At 40.6% G+C, this 20,483-nt stretch overlaps 1 protein-coding gene across 4 annotated transcripts in view; it reads left to right on the forward strand.

The window, feature by feature from the left end:
• SYT1 (synaptotagmin 1) overlaps positions 1-20,483 on the forward strand; it is a 664,148-nt gene that overhangs the window by 179,588 nt on the left and 464,077 nt on the right. Inside the window, exon 4 of one of the 4 annotated variants that reach the window (XM_060191358.1) lies at positions 13,841-13,886. The exons of the other annotated variants lie outside the window; for them this stretch is intronic. The gene's annotated coding sequence lies outside the window, so the exon portion shown is untranslated. The remainder of the gene's footprint in view (positions 1-13,840; positions 13,887-20,483) is intronic. 4 annotated transcript variants of the gene reach the window in all.

The following is a 20,483-nucleotide window of genomic DNA, read 5'->3' on the forward strand; positions in this document are numbered from 1 at the left end:
ACTTTAAAAGGCAAAACGTCATTTTAGGTTTGGCTTAGTTCAATAAGAAGAAGGGAAGTGACATACAGTAGATATATTTCTCTTTAAGACTCTTTTGACATGCAAGAGAAAGCAAATTGTAGGCTTGAGAAAGCGGAAACAAAATCTGTTCTGTGAAGTCAAACAAAATGCCAAGCAGTTCTTGTAACATGAACACAGAGACTTTCATTCTTAGGACCCATTTAACAAGTATGTATTTCCTGTGATGCAAAAAAAAAAAAAAAGACATTGATTTTTTTTTTTCAACAACTCTCCAAATTGCTTTTATGTCATATACTGCTCCATCTGATGCTTGCCCCGAGAGCTGAGGCCAAAACCTTACTTTTAGAAACAAAAGCAAGAGAGTGAGTGTTCTGTTCCAAGTTCATGCCTGACCTGACACTTCAAATCTAAGCTCAGTGATTGGACTACCCACTATCACTTCCCCCCTGACCTTGGTAATAACTGCCTTTCTGACCTTGAATGCAAAGGAGCTCTAATCTAGATGATGTTCTTCTGCAATATGAATTTAGCACATTTTTTCTTTTAATGTACATTCCTGTGATCACCAATTTGTTTTCCAACATGTAATTTCTCTCTCCCTCAATCAGTTTAACCAGCAGCATGGTGTGTGTGTGTGTGTGTGTGTGTGTGTGTGTGTGTGTGTGTGTGTGACTCATTTCATTATGTTGTGGCAATAAGACCACCTGACAGAATTATCCACCTAGGAAGCTGTCTGTTTCAATGAATGGGAGACCCAGGACATTTCCCTGTCAGGATAATAAAAGTGTGTGCTAATTTGCCTCTGCTCTGAGACAGAAGAAAGTGTTATATACTGTTCATGTTCCCCAAAGGGGTGTTGAATTCACATTAAGTCTTGGTGGGGAATATGTATAAATAATGGTTACACACACACACACACACACACACACACACACACACACACACACACGGACTTCAAGATATGCAAGTTTTTCCTTCTAGATTATAGTATCTGCATCAGGTATTCTTTCCCTAATTCAGTGCCGCCAATGCCCCAGTAAGAAAACTGTGAGTGTGTCAATGAATTCATAGTGTTGATACAGCCTGGTATCAACCTGTCAAATTGTAGAAGATCTGGGTTTCCCATGCTGTAAAAAAGAAAGAAAGAAAGAAAGAAAAAGAGAGAGAGAGAGAGAGAGAGAGAGAGGAAGAGAGGAAGAGAGGAAGGAAGGAAGGAAGGAAGGAAGGAAGGAAGGAAGGAAGGAAGGAAGAAAGAAAGAAAGAAAGAAAGAAAGAAAGAAAGAAAGAAAGAAAGAAAGGAAACAGACTGGGGGTATGGATCCACCTAACAATCTTGTTCTTGTTCACCATTATTAGATCACTGATTTTAAAAAAAAGGTTTTGAAGAAAACACATCTTTTTCTAATTTTAGGTCATGTTTACTCAGTGAGCCCTTTTGGGCAAGCCTTCAGTGTTGAATTCCTTGGCCAGGACTAAGCAAGGACACCTGATGATAAGAGCACAGTGAGGGGGGGAATCCAAATGGCTTCATGAGGAATTGATACCAATCCTCAGTAACTTCTTCAAAAATATTTCATTAATCATCTAATGATGATGAACAAGATTGTAAGATCACAGGGGTACAATTCCACATAGTTCCCATCACCAAAGTTCTCTCTCCCATCCCCTTCATTGGAAGCTTCCCTATTCTTTTTTTTTCTTTTCCTTTTAGTATTTATTTATTCCCTTTTTGTTGCCCATGTTGTTTTTACTGTTGTGATTATTGATGTCGCCGTTGTTGGAAAGAACAGAGAGAAATGGAGAGAGGAGGAGAGAAAGATAGACACCTGCAGACCTGCTAAACTGCCTATGAAGCGACTCCTCTGCAGGTGGGAAGCCAGGGGCTCCAACAGGGATCCTCACGCCAGTCCTTGCGCTTCACGCCACTTGTGCTTAACCTGCTGGCTACTGTCGATTCCCAGCTTCCCTATTCTTCATCTCTCTGGGACACATTGGTGAGGTCCTCTGCCCAGGGATGGTTTCATAGTTGTGTCTGCAACTTGGTGGCTAAAAGGTGGTAGGATATTAGAACAGAACAAACTGTTTAATAAACAGGAGCCCAAAGGTAGGAATAGAGCAGATGAAATTAGGGGTCTTTGTGTGGGAAGAAGCTAGGAAGTCCTTTTAAGGTATGTTCCAAAGGGCTCATGACTTTCGTGATTTTTTTGCCTGGTCCTGATGGCTAACATGCAGGTGGACTAAAAATACTGTCTGGCAATACGTCAGTAACATTTTTCTACTTTTTAAGAAATTTTATATTTATAAAAAGGAAACATTGACAAAACCATAGAATAATAGGGGTACAACTCTACACAGTTCCCACCACCAGATTTCCATATCCCATCCCCTCCTCTGATAGCTTTCCTATTCTTTATTCTTCCGGGAGTATGGACCCAAGGTCATTGTGGGATGCAGAATGTGGAAGGTCTGGCTTCTGTAATTGCTTCCCCGCTGAACATGGGCATTGACTGGTTGATACATACTCCCAGCCTGTCTCTCTCTTTCCCTAGTGGGGAAGGGCTCTGGGAAGTGGAGCTCCAGGACACATTGGTAGGGTTGTTTGTCCAGGGAAGTCTGGTTGGCATCATGCTAGCATCTGGAACCTGGAGGTTGAAAAGAGAGTTAACATACAAAGCCAAACAAATTGTTGACCAATCATGGACCTAAAGGCTGGAATAGTATGGATGAAGAGTTGGGGGGGGAGGGGTCTCTGATTTATAGATAGCTAGTAGGCATATTTTAGTTAAACATTTTAATGAGATCAGAAGCTCCAGTATTGTCAACATTGATACACCCTGGTCTTCTAACATAATTGTCCTTATTGATCATAACTTTCCTGGTTCAGTTCAATTTCTCTATGTCCTGTTGTGCCTGTTGTGGGTTTTTTTTTCCCCTGTTAATAGTTCTTGTAAGCCTAGCTCAGAATAGAGGGTAAGAGTAAAACAAACTGAAGCCAGGCTGCTTTCAGCTATTAAAAAAAAAACTGGAAATATATATGCAGGAACTCTTCCACTAGGCCATTTTGTATGGTTAAGCTTCACAGACTCATCTCTGCAGCTGGCTGCACAGATAGCTAGCTGACAACAGAATTATAAATTTGGTTTGGACTATGAGGAAAAGAAATGGAGCTGACGGTAGACATTCTGTCATGATACCATATAACAGAAACTTTTTCTCCTGGTAAATTGTACTAATATTAGTTTAGTTGCCTCTCTATGGAGAATTACAGGCTTGCTCCTGGTTCCGCCTACCTCCCCAGATCTGTTGGGAGATGAAGGTCAAGAGCGACCCCCCCCCAATGGGTCCTGGAGCAGCTTAGCTTGTTGAGGGTGACTTGGGCAGGGAGATAAACTCTCAGGCAGCCCTGGGAAAAGCCTCAGAGGGCAGTTTTTCTGTTTGGGAGAAAAAATAAGTACATATATACCCATTGCCCATGTAGAAGGTCAAGGTCATCATTAACCCAAGCATAGAGCAACGCAATGCATAGCTGCACGTTGACCTATAAACTATTTGATCACAAATGAAGAATTCCCATACAAGCTTTGATCACAAGCTTCACAAGGCAGAGTTCCCCGGGGGGTAAATTATAGGCATCTCAGGGTAAATTACAGGCACTTCAGAGGAAGGGGGAGGAGGAGGGGACAGTTGAGCAAGAACTTACATTGTGGCTTTCAAGTTAGGCCAAATGCAATGTACAGTAATCCATGGCCTTTGTTTTAAGGGGAGAGGAGGGACATGTACTGAAAGGTAGCTGCCTTTCCAAGGAAGCCATCTATCATTAGCTCAAGAGATCAGGGTAACCTGCCCTTCCCTAGAGCTAAAGGGAGAGTTGGGAGAGTTGAGGTTCAAATGGGAACCCATTTGAACCTCATGTAAACAATGGCCTGGACTCATGGGGACAGTGGGCCCCATTCTCCAACATAAAATAGCCATTGTCAACATTCTTTATACTTTTTCTCTATGATCCTCATCAGAAAAAAAATTAAGTACAGTTATAGCTGTCCATGCAAACATATCTATACCATGATGAGACATACCTATTGTCTTACAAAGATTCCTTCAAATAATCCATTGATTACAGAAAATATGTAAGAGCTTTCCATCAATTGCTACACATCAGAAAGGTTTCTAGTGATAGGAGAAAGCACCAAGTACAGCCCTCTGGTTCCTGGAAAAATACTTCCGTCTTCAATGTGCTTGACAATAACTTGACAATAAAATCAGGGACTTAAATCCTAATCACCCAAGTCTAGACTCATCCAGGAAATAATTTGTGATAATTCACATTCATCTTTGTCTTTCCAAGAGCTGAATATTGTCTTAAGTACTGTCTATTCAAACCTTTAATAGATTGCTTAGATAAGTGCTTTTATAATATGTTAGTGCCCTTTTACTAAAAAAAAAAAAAGAAAAGAAAAGAAAAAAATAAACACTCTTTTAAAACCTAACATTTTGTCTCTGTAGTTACTCTGTATAGTAGCTACCCTTGATTGTTTTATTTCTCTAAGTTCACCAACCAGCCCACAGAGATACCAGGTGTTTGAATTGGAGAGCAAGTGAATTTATAGTGGGAGACAACAAAAACAAAAACAAACACACAACCTTTTCTTTCTTTCTTTCTTTCTTTTTTTTTTAATTGCTACCAGTGTTAAGGATACGGCAGGGGCTTCATGCTGGCATGGCATATCCACAGTTCCTAGCAGCAGTTTGGAGAGAAGGGGGAGATGGAGGGGAATATGGTAAAGCCCCCCCCATATTGTAGGCGGGAACCAGGGACTTGAACCCTGGTCTTTGCCCATTGGAATGTGTGTGCTGTACGGAGTATGCCACTGCCCAGCCTCTATAAATAACTTTTCAGAAGACATTTATTTACGAGAGAGAGTGAGAGAGAGAGAGAGACAGAGAGATAGAGAGAGAGAGACAGAGAGAGAAAGAGAAAGAGAGAAAGAGTGCCAGGGCATCACTGTGATATACCCCATGACAGGGGATGAACTCAGGACATAATGCTTACAGGGCAATTGCTTAATTCACTATGTCACTTCACAGGCTGCTAGAGAAACACCTTTTGTCAAGTACTGGATGACTTATATGGGACCAGGAGGTGGTGCTCCTGGTTAGGTGCACACATTACAGTGCTCTGAGACCTGGGTTCATAGCCCTGTCCCCCCTATCCCAACCTTAACTTCAAGGAAAGGTTCATGAGTGGTGAAGCAGGGCTGCAGGTGGCTCTCTGTCTTTCTTCCTCTCTATTCTCCACCACCATCTCCTGTCTATTTCTCTCTGTCTCTATCAATCCAATGATTTATCCTAAACTATTGGGAGAAACACACACATACCTGTGACATACAGTATTTCATTAATTCTCTGTGAAAGGGAGCATGTTGTTACTGCAAAAGACTTCTCAGGCCTGAGGCTCGGCATTCCCACGTTTAGTCCCTTGCACCACAAAAATACAGAACCGAGCAGGACTCTAGTCTCTCTTCCTCTCTGTACCTCTCCACCCCATTAAAAGAAGTCAATAAAACATCTTTTGAAAACTCTCTCTGACGAAACATTATGTGAATTTCCTATATTAGATGCTGTGTTTCAAGATAACTCAGCTAAGACCCTAAGACTAATCAGAAAATATTGGGTATCTCCCCACTGGTAAAGTGCATGCCTGAGTTTTATTTTTTTAATTTTATCATCTTTATTAATTGGATAGAGACAGCCAGAAATCAAGAGGAGAGGGGGAGATGGAGAGAAGGAGAGAGATAAAGAGACACCTGCAGCCCTGCTTCACCACTGGTGAAGCTTTCCGCCTGCAGGTGGGGACCAGGGGCTTGAACCTGGGTCCTTGTGCATTGTAACATGTGAGTCCAACCAGATGCACCACCAGCCGGCCCTTGCATGCCTGAGTTTTATCTCCAGTATTACATCTGCAAAGATTTACGGATTTGTAAAATGTTGACACTTTTCACAAACTGTATTTTTTTTCTGTTTTGGAATATAGTCCCTTTAAAATTTTTACCTTGGTTTATTGTCTTGATCAATTACTAACACTTGACATTCTGTGCTTGAAATTTGTATAGGTTTAAAATCTACGGGTAGAACAGGCTTGTGCAGACACTATATACACTATCTTGGAATCCTCAGTAATTTTTCGTATGAAGGTGTCCTGAGACCAGAAGCACAATAGAGTCACAGTGCAAGATGAATTTCCCTCCATGAATCAGGTTGGAAGTGACAATAAACTGCAGGGAAGTCCAGGGCCTGCCTGTCAGAAGACAAGAACATCTATCTCTAGATCTGTCTTAGTGTTTGAAATGATGCTTAGGAAGAAACTTGCTGTCACATTTTCATTTCACTTGTCCTAGAAAGAAATTAGTAATTCTTCTTCTTTGATGGGAGGCCCTGAGTTGTAAACTGCCACTGTAGCCCAGATATTTTTTAAGACTACTTATTTAATCTGATAGAACAGAGAGAAATTGAGATGGATGGGGAGATAGAGAGGGAGAGTAAGACAGAGAGACACCTGCAACCCTGCTTCACCACTCGTGAAGCTTTCCCCTTGCAGGTGGGGACAGGAGGGCGGCTTGAACCTGGGTCCTTGTGCGTGGTAATGCATGCAATTAACCAGCTGTACCACCACTAGGTTCCTGTAGCTTAAGTATTTAAATCCAACTCTCTGGATATACTTACAGGGAAGGTATCAGTGGTGAGGAAGGAATGATAAGGTCCATGCATATCAGTGAGATGCTGGAGTCTGCTTAGAACTTTCTTTTTTTTTTTGGGGTTTAAATTTATTTTACTTTATTGAAATAGAGATACAGTTAGATACAAACACATACACACACACACACACACACACACACACACACACACACACGACAGAACCCTGTTCAACTCTGGCTTATACTAGTCCTGGGGATTGAACTTGGGACCTCAGAGCTTCAGATTGTGAAAGTCTTCTGCAAAACCATTCTGTAGTCTCCACAGCCCTCCTAAGAACTTTCAGAGTCAATTTCAGAAAAGGGTTTGCTAACACCTTTCCTACCTGGATACTAGAAATGGGTAGATGGAGGGGAAGTGACTTTTTTTTTTTAATAAACGGTTGCAGGATGGGGAGATAGTATAATGACTATACAAAAGTCTTTCTTGCCTGAGGCTCCAAGATATGAGGTTCAGCCCTTAGCACCACCATAAGCCAGAGCTGAGCAGTGCTCTAGTTTCTCTCTCTCTCTCTCTCTCTCTCTCTCTCTCGCTCTCTCGCTCTCTCCCTCTCTCTCTCCCTCCCTCCCTCCCCCCTCCCTCCCTCCCTTGCTCCTTCTATCACTCTCCCTCCCTCTCTCTCCCTCTCTTTCCTTCTCTCTCTCTCTCTATATATATATTTCTCTCTCCTCTCCCTGTCTTTATCTCTCTCTCTCTTTCCCCTCTCTTTTTAAAATATTTATTTATTCCCTTTTGTTGCCCTTGTTGTTTTATTGTTGTAGTTATTATTGATGTCGTTGTTGGATAGGACAGAAAGAAATGGAGAGAGGAGGGGAAGACAGAGAGAGCGAGAGAAAGACAGACACCTGCAGACCTGCTTCACTGCTTGTGAAGCAGCTTCACTGCTTGTGAAGCGGCTTTACTGCTTGTGAAGCAACTCCCCTGCAGGTGAGGAGCCGGGGGGGGGGGCTTGAACCCGGATCTTTATGCTGGCCCTTGTGCTTTGCGCCACCTGCGTTTAACCCCCTGTGCAACCGCCTCACTCCCTCTCTTTCCTCTCTTACCACCCACTCTCTATATCTCTCTCCTTCTCTCTTTCCTCTCAGTATTTCTCTCATAAAAATAAACTATTAAAAAAAAATAACCCAGTTCTCAGTATACTCTGGATATTTTGGGGGGGTGAAAAAACATCTCTCTTCCACAAGACCATCTGTTGAGCCTCCTGGGTGACATATGGACACGCTGAGGCCCCACAGCTGATACTTGACCCGAGGCAAGAAAAGCCAACTGGCAGAGCACAGTGACTGACTCAGTCCTTGGAGAGAGGGGCCTGCAGAGAAGGCTTCATTGAGAGCAGTCTGGCTTCACGGAGGGTGACAGGGGTCAAGCATTGTTATTGTCAACATCTCCTCTGGAACCAGATAGTGAAAAAAATGGCAGCATTTTCAGCAGCAGTATATGCGATTTATAATACAGGATGGTGAAGTTATTACCGCACAGTTAGGCTATGTCTCACTGACAGAAAAGCTCAAAGAACTCCCTTCCACCCTGCAAAGATTTAGCAATCACTTTTATTATGGCTTTGCCTTTCCTTTCTTTCTTTCTTCCTTCCTTTCTTTCTTTCTTTCTTTCTTTCTTTCTCTCTCTCTCTCTCTTTCTTTCTTTCTCTCTCTTATTTCTTTTTTCTTCTTCTTTATTCTTGAATTAACGTATTTATCAGGTTCTTTTTGTCATCCCTTTACATTTATTTTTACTTTACTTATTGATGGATAGAGTCAGAGAGAGATTGAGAAGGGAGGGAAAGGATATAGAGGGAGAGAGACAGAGAGAATTTAAGATTATGGTTGTGGTGGTGCAGGGGATTGAACCTAGGAGCCTCAGGCATGAGAGTTTCTTTGCATTACCATTGTGCTATCTACCATCACCCCCCCCCCAACCCCTATCAGTGGTTTCACTCATGTACAGATTCTAGAAAATTGAAACACATGAACTTGCAAAAAGGTGAGGAGGAGAAGGAGGAGAAAAAGCAGTAGCTAAACTGACTTTTTTCTCTTTTTGTAAATTAATTTATTTATAAAAAGGAAAGACTCCGTATCCCATCACCTTCCCTGATAGCTTTCCTATTCTTTATCCCTCTGGGAGTATGAACCCAGGGTCATTGTGGGATGCAGAAGGTGGAAGGTCTGGCTTCTGTGATTGTTTCCCCACTGAGCATGGGTGTTGACAGGTCCATCCATACTCCCTAAACTTACTTAATTTTTTTATTATATTGTTTGTTTATTACCAGAGCACATTCAGCTCTGATTTATGGTGGTGTGGGGGACTGAACTTGGGACTTTGGAGCCTTGGGCATGAGAGTCTCTTTAATAATTTAAAGTAGCCCTGATTCGCCACTGCTGAAGCTTTCCCCATGCAGTTGGGGAACAGGGGCTTGAACCCTGGTCCTTGGGCACTGTAGTGTGTGCACTTAACCAGGTGCACCACTGACTGGCTGCATGGCTTTTTTCTTTTCTTTTTAAAAAAATATTTATTTATTTATTTATTCCCTTTTTGGTTTTTATTGTTGTAGTTATTATTGTTTTTATTGATGTAATCGTTGTTGGATAGGACAGAGAGAAATGGAGATAGGAGGGGAACACAGAGAGGGGGAAAGAAAGACAGACACCTGCAGACCTGCTTCACCACTCGTGAAGCGACCCTGCTGCAAGTGGGGAGCCAGGTGCTTGAACCCGGATCCTTACCCCAGTCCTTGCGCTTTGCGCCACTTGCGTTTAACCCGCTGCTCTTCCGCCCGACTCCTGGATTTTTCTTTTCCTTTCCTTTCTTTCCTTTTCTTTTTTTTTAATTTTAAAAATATTTATTCCCTTTTGTTGCCCTTGTTGTTTTATTATTGTAGTCATTGTTCTTATTGCTGTCACTGTTGTTGGAATCACTTGTGAAGCGATACCCCTGCATCCCTTCTTAAAGGCCATTTATAGGTCTAGACTTGAAATGCTTGACTCTTACATGTTCAAGCTTGCTGGTTATTGAGATGAACCTGCTTCCTTTTGCCTCAGGCCGTTGTGTTTCTAGTTTTCTCTATGTGAAATCCCAACACACTTGTCTTCCTTTCTTTAATTTGGCCTCTCCTCAGATGTCTTCCTAGAACAGGTTTTCTGGACAACCCTAGCTAAAACAGCCTCTCCTGTCTGTTATGACCGAGGCGTACAATGATGCGTTTTCTCATCAACTCTGTGAGGATAGAAATCTTATCCATCTGCTATGTTTACCTCTATGAACAGCATCTAGAATGTTGGAAGTACTCAAACATTCCTATAGATAGATTATTTATAGTTTATCTCTAGCCTCTGTTGACTGCGTACAGGAAAACAAGTTGAAATTCAAAGATTTAACCAAGTAATTGTCACAGGGACTTGAAGATGACTTATTTACTGGATAGTGTCACATCCAAAAGACCAGCAAGCATTTGTTTTTTCTCAGAAATAGTAAAATTCAAAAACAATGCACTTTTTAGAGGGTCAGGCGGTAGCGCAGCGGGTTAAGTGCAGGTGGCACAAAGCACAAGGTCCAGTGTAAGGATCTGGGTTTGAGCCCCCGGCTCCCTACCTGCAAGGGAGTCACTTCACAAGCAGTGAAGTAGGTCTGGAGGTGTCTGTCTTTCTCTGCCCCTCTCTGTCTTCCCTTCCTTTCTCCATTTCTCTCTGTCCTATCCAATAACAATGACATCAATATCAACAATAACAATAATAACAACAAGAGCAACAAGGGCAGCAAAAAACGGGGGGGGGGGAGAGCCTCCAGGAGCAGTGGATTCGCAGTGCTGGCACCCAGTCCCAGCAATAATCCTGAAGACAAAAAAAAAAATAATAAAATAATGCACTTTTCATAATTTAAATTGAATAAATATAAACTATTTAAAGCTTAAGATAAGTGCTATTTGTAATTACTTTAAAAAATCATCTTGATTTATTGGATAGAGATGGACAGAAGTTGAGAGGAGATAGAAAGGGAGTTACCTGCAGACTTCCTTAACCATTTGCAAAGCTTTCCCCTTGCAGGTGGGGACTGGGAGCTTGAACCTGGGTCTTTGATCACGGTAGCACATGTACTCAACCAGGTGTGCCACCACTTGGCCCCGTAATTGCTGTTTTAAAGTGTATCAATATATTAGTTCATTTTAGATTTGCTTTAAATAAGTAGGGGCCAGTTAGTTTTGCAGTTTACACTAGCCACCGGTGAATTTTTATGATCGTATACCCTGCCTATGGGTACATGCCCAGGTTGGGTACACTGGAGCCTGCTTATTTTTTTCCCTATTGGCATATTATGAATTGGTAATGAAGACTATGTTTGATGACAGTAAAGGAGCAAAAGAAGCCTATTGCATATCACTAAACCCATAAAATGTGTTTTTTTTCTGATGTAGAGACACTTGGTTAAAAATCATGCCGGGTGTAAGCCACTTCCAATATCCTTTCTGTAAAGATATTTGTGTTCTAACAGCCCTGTGAGACTATATCAAATATCTTTACTCCAATAGAAAATAACACTTTTAAATTTAATCTCATATATTTTCTCTTCTGAAGTATGTGTAACAGCTATAATATAATTTATGTTTATATATAAATATAATTCTGCTACGTGTAACGGTGATAATGTAATTTATGTTTCTGGCAAGACTAGTGCTTTGGAGATTTCGAATATCAAAGCAAAGAAATAAGCTAATATAGGGATGTTTTTTTTTTTTGGAAAGCTTTTCCTTATAAATAAAATGAGAGCGTACATGTTCTCAGAGATTATAAGCACCTTGAAAGTAAAATCTACATTTTTACCATGAGTTGTTGTATTTGTGTTTCTTAGGGCTATATCTTGCATATAGTTGATATTCAGTACAACTTTCTTCTGTAAATTAAGACACGAGGGCTAGGTGGACCACCATGTAGAGTGAACATGTTATGACAATCTAGGGCCCAGATTCAAGTCCCTAGTCCCCAGACTTATCCCCCTGCTTGCAGGATGGAAGGGGCAGGGTTGCAGGTGTCTCTTTTCTGTCTCTGTCTCTCTGTCTCTCTGTCTCTCTCTCTCTCTCTCGTCCTCTATCAAAAAGAAAGGAGAAAGAATCAGGGACTATTGGAAATCTCATTCATTCACAGAGCCTCAGTGATAGCTTTCATGGCAAATAACGAACTAACTAAATGAATATAATAATAAGTAGTGGTCCTTCCATAGGAAAGACTATCTGGTATTAGACATAATCAATGAATGGTTAAAAAGTAGTCTTATTTTTGCTCTAAATTCTAGCTTTTTCTGAGTGTGCTATTAGAAAGTGATGAAGTATATTAGCATAATGATATGTAATTGGGTGAAGAGTCTCTGTCTTTCTCTAAATAAAAAACTAAAATTTTTTCCTGGTCTTGTGTTAAGAGCATTATTAAAAAAAACTGAAATGAAAATAGGAAATAGGAAATAGATGTGAATGTGAACCTCTCTGCCATTCTGTGTGGGATAGAAACCATGATAGGTTTTCTAATACTGTTATTTCAAAGGAGTCTTTTATTTTAACAACAACCAGACAGATATGTCTTTCCCCCACCTTTTTGGTGGTTGGAACATTACTCTCTATTCAGGAAGTTGTACAAGTTATTTCTGGCATTTGAAGTCTGCATGGTAGTAAGATACATTCTCATTCTTGAGTAATTTCTGCTAATGCAGATATCAATTATGCTTTCCAACTTTTCAATATATTGCCCTGTGTGTTATGGGTAGTGCAGATAGCTTTTGTTTTATAGCCTTTGTTAATGCATTTGCAGATTGCACTGAAAGAGTTTGAGCAAATGAGTCCATACATCAGCACTGACAGTGCAAATGGTTTTGTTTTTAATCCACACTGTCAGTGCACAGCACTGTACAAATAAGGAAAACAACAACAACAACAACAACAACAATTTTTAAAGGCTGGTGATAGTTTTTAAAAGATTCAGGGCTGGATAAAAATTAAATTTTGAGTGCATTCAACACTAAGAACAGATTATGGGACTTGCAGGAGGCATTCCCCTCTCCCTATCCTCTAAACTCAAGAGCCTTTGTACATTTCAACTTGGTGATTAATTTAGCGTCACTGGTGAAATGAGTGAAATTAAAGCACTTTCCATGCATGTAATGCTGTTCTCTAGCTAATGGACCTTGGAGGACGTTTTATTTGTATAGATGTGATAAGTGTCAGCTTCAGAGGCTATGTGTAATTGCAAGTTAGTTCATTAATTAGAGCCATAACAAATGTTCCCCAAAGAAGTCCTGTGGAAATGTTATGCAAGATCATTTGATAGCCAACTTTGGTACCAAGATAGTACTCTTCTATACTGAGCCCTGCAAAAGGCATTTGCCTTCACTGGGGGGTGAGCTTCCAGCCACTTACACAGTGTAAATTCCAAAGCATTAAAATACCATGATGTCCCCTCTTTAGGTCAGGCTTTTTTTAGTTTTTTTTGTTCTCTCTTGATTACAGATTATTAGTGTCATATAGAACAAACTACAAGGAATTTTCTGATTTTTAAATCAGATAGTACTTTTTTTCCTTTTTTTTTTGTTGTTGTTTTTGGTTTAAGGAAATTTGCTTTTATTTAACCAAGCGTTTTTCAAATGTAACTGGCCATTTTTATTATTATTTATTTTTATTGGGAGAATTAATGGTTTACAGTCAACAGTAAATACAGTTGTTTTTTTCTGTATGAAACTGAGAAATTTTATAATCCTGCGATACTTTTTTTTTTTCCCAGAGCAATGCTCAACTCTTGCTTATGGTGGTACAGGGGATTGAACCTGGGACTTAGGAGCCTCAGGCATGACAGTCTGTTTGCATAACCATTATGTTATCTACCCCCCAAAAAAAACCCCAGAAATTTTATACATTTACCAACAACTGTATTTCACTGACTTAGGCCCTCCTCCACCATCCTGCCCCAGTACTTGAAACCCCCCTACTTCCACCCCTCCCCTAGTTCTTTACTTTTATGCAAAATTCACCAAACCCAGTTCCATTCCGCTTTGTGTTTTCCCTTCTGTTCTTATCCTTCAACTTCTTCTCTTTCAGGCTGATCTCACTTCACATGATTCCTTCAAGCGCCATCCAATAGGAGGTGAGGAAGGTGTATTCACCACTTTTAGTAGCTGAGTATTATCCCACTGTGTATATAGATCACAACTTGCTCAGTCACTCCAGATGGTATTTTTCTCTTGAAAGTGAACAGGGCCAATGAAATACATTTCTTGGAGAGTGTGTTGTTTTTACCATGTGCATGACTCAGGTTGGAACTTGGATTTTACCACACTGAAGGAAACTCAGTGCTACAGTGTCTCTCCCTCTCTCCCTTTATCTAAAAAAAAAAAAAAATATATATATATATATATATATATATATATATATATGTATATATTAAAATGATCATTTAAACATTTAGTGTCGGGGAGCCAGGGCTCGAACCAGGACCCTTACACCAGTCCTTGCGTTTTGCGCCACCTGGGCTTAACCTGCTGCGCTACAGCCCGACCCCCCAATTTCTGTTCTTTCTTATAGTTTCTTTGCAGGTAACTTCCATATTAAACAAACATCCAGAGTTCATCTTTTGCACAGAATCCCAGAGGAAAAGTAACTGAACGCACAGTTAGTGGAAAATGGGCCAAGTTTAAGAGGTAGTAAATATCAGGCTATGAGGGAGGAAATTTGGGATTGTTTCGATGAAGAGAAGATATTGCAGTTTTTGAGATCACATGCCTACACATGGAGTGTCTGTGGTACTCCTTTCTTTCCTCCTGGCAGTCATAAAATAGAATTCATTAAGCAAACTTTCTTGGGAGTAATATCACGTCCATGTCCTATACCTGTAAGAATTGAAGCGTTTTCTTCATGTGCACAGAAAGAAATGAGAACACAATAAAGATCACATCTAAGGGTGATGGATTCTCCATGACTCAAAGCCGCTACCAGACTGCCATGGTAGATGTTTGTGTGTGCACTTTATGTGATCTATTTTTTATAGGCTAGGGCAGAGAGGAATTGAGAAAGGAGGGGGAGAAAGAGAAATACCTGCAGACCTGCTTCACTGCTTTTGAAGCAACACCCCTGCACATGGCGGGGGGGGGGGGGTGCTGGGGCCTCAAACCCAGATTCATGTGCGGTTCCTTGCACTTTGTACTATGTAGGTTACCAGTGAGAGAATGGTGTCTAGACAAAGGAGATATTTACTTTTTTTATGATATCATATTTTATTGTTGTAGTTATTATTGTTGTCGTCATTGTCAGATAGGACACAGAGAAATGGAGAGAGGAGGGGAAGACAGAGGGGGAGAGAAAGATAGACACCTGCAGACCTGCTTCACTGCTTGTGAAGTGACTTCCCTGCAGGTGGGGAGCTGGTGACACCAACCAGGATCCTTATGCTGGTCCTTGCTCTTTGCACTATGTGCACTTAACCCGCTGTGCTACTGCCCGACTCTCTATGATATCATTACCATGTTTATTTATCTGTTGGATAGATTTATTTATTTATTTATTTATTTATTTAGTTTATTTATCTGTTGGCCCCTGCAGGTGGGGCCAGAGCTCAGACTCGGGCCCTGCTGCATGTGCACCACCCAGCCCTGCTTACTTACTTGCCTAAGATAATTTACTTTCTTAGGGAATTAAGTTCAACAGATATTCCCTAAACCTCGGCTGTACCAGCAAAGACTCTTAATTTTGCCAACTAAAGATTGCTTGGGATGTATGATATGAAAACTCCCAGTAAATCTTACCCTAACATAAATGACCCAGCGATATATGGAGTACAGTGGTAAACTCACCAAGTGCTTTCTTTTCCTACCTGCTAGCAAACGCACTTGCTGGAACATTAGTGCAGACTATATTGGTTGCAACAAACGTTGGTTTGCTAATATCTGCTTTCTTAGAGAGACTAAACCCAGCTCTACAAAACCACCAGTGTGTTGACAAGAATAATGCTGTTAATATTCAGATAGCAAGCAGTCTGGAGGATGAGGCAGCGGCACACCTGGTTAAGAATACATAGCACAGGAGGTCGGGTGGTGGCGCAGTGGGTTAAGCACATGTGGCGCAAAGCACAAGGACAGGCGTAAGGATCCCGGTTCGAGCCCCCAGCTCCCCACCTGCAGGGGAGTCGCTACACAGGCGGTGAAGCAGGTCTGCAGGTGTCTATCTTTCTCTCCCCCTCTCCGTCTTCTCTTCCTCTCTCCATTTCTCTCTGTCCTATCCAACAACGAACATCAACAATGCAACAATAATAACCACAACGAGGCTACAATAACAAGGGCAACAAAAGAGGGAAAAATGGCCTCCAGGAGCGGTGGATTCATGGTGCAGGCACCGAGCCCAGCAATAACTCTGGAGGAAAAAAAAAAAAAAGAATACATAGCACTGAGCACAAAGATGTGCACAAGGATCCTGGTTCAAGCTCCTAAGGGACCAGGTTCGAGCTCCCAATCCCCACCTTCAGGGGGAAAGCTTTGCAAGGAGAGAGAGAAGCAGGGCTGCAGGTGTCTCTCTTCCTCTCTTCCTCTGCAACCCTCTCTATTTCTGGATGTCTCTATCCAAGTCCAAACCTATAGGAGGTGGGGGGGATGCTTCAGAAGCAGTGAAGCAGGTCTGCAGGTGTCTTATCTTTTCTCTCTCCCTATCTATCTCCCCCTCCTCTTTCAATTTCTCTCTGTCCTGTCCAATAAAAAATGGGGGAAAATGGTCACAGGAGCAGTGGATTCATAGTGTATGCATGAAGTCACAGCTATAACCCTGGAGACAAAATAAATAAATAAATGAAATACAATAAAAAAAGAAGTCTATGCTTTCATAAACTGCTGCCAACCAATTTTAGTGTTCTTAAAATAGTTAGAATTTCAGTAATTTCTTTTTTTTATCTTTTTGCCTCCAGGGTTATTGCTGGTGCTCAGTGCCTGCACCATGAATCCACTGCTCCTGGATTGTTGTTGTTGATGTTTTTTGTTGTTGGGTAGGACAGAGAGATAGAGAGAGGAAGGGAAGACAGAGATGGGGAAAGAAAGACTGACACTTGCAGACCTTCCTTACCGCCAGTGAAGCGACTCCCCTGCAGGTGGGGAGCCGGGGGCTGGAACCAGGATCCTTCCGCTGGTCCTTATGCTTTGTGACATGTGAGCTTAACCCGCTGCGCTACGGCCCGACCCCCAGAACTTCAGTAGTTTCATTATGCTGACATTGTAGTCCATGTTATGACTTCATAAAATTAAAAATCCACATGTGGTAAATGGTATTATACAGACTCCATTAAAGTCTGTTAAAGTGAATGATTATATGGTTATTTTCACATTCTCCCTTTTATCAAAGATATGGAAGTTATTACAATAATAAAGTCAGGTTTTGTTTGTTTGAACGGCATACCCTTGAAATATATTAAACAAGAAAATTCAAGGGCAGGGGATTCTATGGCCCATATTCTACGGATAACCACTCACTTGTTAGAACCAATAACTCAAAACGAATTTTAATTTCAAATAGGAAAATCTGTATCTTCAGTTGACTTTTCTATTAGAGAGTCCAAAACTCGGACCTTTATAACCCCTGCCTGGCATCATACTTCTAAGGAAATGTGTCTGTTCTAGGCAGTTGTGTCTAAGGAATTAACCTTGACCCTATTTTTTTTGTCTGTAAAAATTAGTTGCCGCTGTTCACATTAGGCACCTGAAGGAGCAAGGGGTGGGAGCTAAGAAAGCTCACCCATGTTATTGTTGTTACTCTATTTATTAGACCATTTCAGGAATGAAATGAGTCTTTTTCAAACCCAAGTCAAATAGTGTTGAGTTTAAATAAAAGTTGATCGAATTCTCTCTCGAATCCCCAATGCTAGAGTACACAAACGCTTCTCAAGTAAAAAAAATAAATAAATAAATAAAATAAAATTCATGTGACTGGAAATCTCATGGAAAAAATGGGTCTTGTCTTTTCCTCTAAATGTAGCTAGTATATCCAAATTCTCTGAGTAAATTCAACAGTTACGATTTATTGAAGAGTTTTATAATGTTGGACGGTTGGCATCTATATATTTTTTAATATAGTTTCAGACAAAAAGAATGAAAAAGGCCATACCAGTGTGGTGGGGTCTTGGGTTCAAACCCTGGTCACACACATTGCAAAGCAGCACAGGAACTAAGTGAATGATTTCACTAGCCCAAGGATTTTGTAGCTCCTGTCTTTCTTTTTTTTTTACATTTATTTATTTATTTATTTTCCCTTTTGTTGCCCTTGTTGTTTAACATTGCTGTGGTTATTAATGTTGTTGTTGTTGGATAGGATGGAGAGAAATGGAGAGAGGAGAGGGAGAGAAAAACAGATACCTGTAGACCTGCTTCACCACTTGTGAAGTGACTACCCTGCAGGTGGGGAGCCGGAGGCTCGAACCAGGGTCCTTAATGCCAATCCTTGCACTCTGTGCCAGGTGCGTTTAACCCGAGCTCCTCTCTTTCTTAGAAGCTCATCCTCTTTGGTAAGTTGTCTTTATCAGTTTCCTCTCATCTGTTGATGAAAGGGATTGAATATAGAGTCTAGCATGCTCAAACTTTGACTTCATAAGAATTTGCTTTCAGAAAATTTACATCTCCCCACCACAGATGTAAATCTAAGGCTGAACATACTTAATTGGAAGATAGCTACATTTCTTCTATTGTCTTGTACTTTTACTAGGCCTTTCAGAATTGAAGACTTTCTACCAATTTAACATTGAGTCATTGCATCAAATCTTTTACTGCCCTGGGGGTATTTAGCTCTTTCCTTGAGTTTCATAGTCTCTAAGAGGAAAAAAAAAATCTATCTCTGGATTTTCATGGCTATGTAGTTTCACTTCCTGTCAAATATAATTCGAGGGGACTAGGTGGTGGTTCAGCTAGGTGAGAGCATCTGTTACAAAGCACAAGGACCCTGCTTTGAGACCCTGAAGAAGAGCTACAAGTATCTTTCTCTTCATCCTTTGCCCTCTGTTTCCTTTGCCCTCTCAATTTCTCTCTGTCTATTTCCAAAATAAATATATAGGATGTTTTTTGAAAGAATTAAAACAAATGTTATTCTAAACTAACTACACATTAATAGATATTCATAATTTAATTAGATATATGTACATTTATTATTATTATTATTATTATTATTATTATTTTCCTCCAGGGTTGCTACTGGGGCTAGGTTCTGGCACTATGAATCCACCTGCTACTGATGGCTAAAAAAAAAATTCCAATTATTTTTTTTTTTTTGGATAGGACAGAGAGAAATTGACAGAGGAAGGTGAGAGGGAGAGAGAGACCTGCAGACCTGCTTCACTCCTTGTGAAGCAACCCCCCCTGCAGGTGGAGAGCCCGGGGCTCAAACCCGAATCCTTCAGTGGGTTCAGTACCATGTGTGCTTAACACAATATGCTACTGCCCACCACACCTATGTTCATAGCAACAGAATTTGTAATAGACAAAACCTGGAAGCAACCCAGATATCCAACAACAGATAAATGGTTGAGTAAGTTGTGGTCTAGATACACAATGGAATACAACTCAGCTATTAAGAATGATGAAGTCACCGTCTTCACCTCTTCTTGGATGGAGCTTGAAGGAATCCTGTGAAGTGAGATCAGCCAGAAAGAGAAGAATGAACATGGGATAATCCCACTCATAGACAGAAGTTGAGAAATTAGATCAGAAAGGGGAAACACAAAGTAGAGCTTGGACTGGGTTACATCCTGAAGACAATCCTACAATAATAAGTCATCATTGCCATATGTAGATAGATTAACCTGCTATGTGTCTTTGGTAATTTTTTAAATATAAGAATACATAATGGGAGTCGGACGGTAACACAGTGGGTTGATCGCATGTGGCGCAAAGTGCAAGGACCAGCTTAAGGATCCCAGTTTGAGCTCCCGGCTCCCCACCTGTAGGGGGTTCCCTTTACAAGCGGATCTGCAGGTGTCTATCTTTCTCTCCCTGTCTTCCCCTCTTCTTGCCATTTCTCTCTGTCCTGTCTGACAATGATGACATCAATAACTACAACAATAGAACAAGGGCAACAAAAGGAAATAAATATTTTTAAAAACCTGAAAATATGTATAAGTTATATTTCAAATAAATCTAAGGAAGTAAAGTAAAAAAAAAAAGAATAAATGATATAGGGGCTGGATGGTGGCATACCTGGTTGAGTGCAAATGTTACAATGTGCAAGGACCCAAATTTGAGTCCCCACCAACAAAGGAAAAGCTTCCTGAGTGGAGAAGCAGGGCTGGAGGTGTCTCTCTTTCTCTCTTCCTCTCCCCTTCCTTCTTGATTTCCAGCTATCCAGTAAATAAGGATAATAACAAATTAAAAATATATTATAAAAAAGGAAAAAGAATGATATTTAAGCAAAAATTCTCAGAGAAATTATGAATTGTAAAAGTTTTCATGTTGAAAACTCCTTGAGTAGGCTTCAGTTTTTAGGGCATCTGTTCCTCTAAGATCAAACATATAATCAGCTACATTTGAAAAATAAAATCAAATTTCAGTCAATTTGTTAATCCAATCTTCCCTGAGCATAAGTATCGTCATTCACTTGCACAGATGAAGTGATTAAATTGCAGAAAAGTTATTTGAATTTCTTCAGAGAAGACATACCTGATAAGTGGTACAATCGTGTCTAGAAACTAGGTTTTTGACTATCTCAAAGTCACACTAACATGACT

Source organism: Erinaceus europaeus, chromosome 5, assembly GCF_950295315.1.
Source record: "Erinaceus europaeus chromosome 5, mEriEur2.1, whole genome shotgun sequence".
Lineage (NCBI taxonomy): Eukaryota > Metazoa > Chordata > Mammalia > Eulipotyphla > Erinaceidae > Erinaceus > Erinaceus europaeus.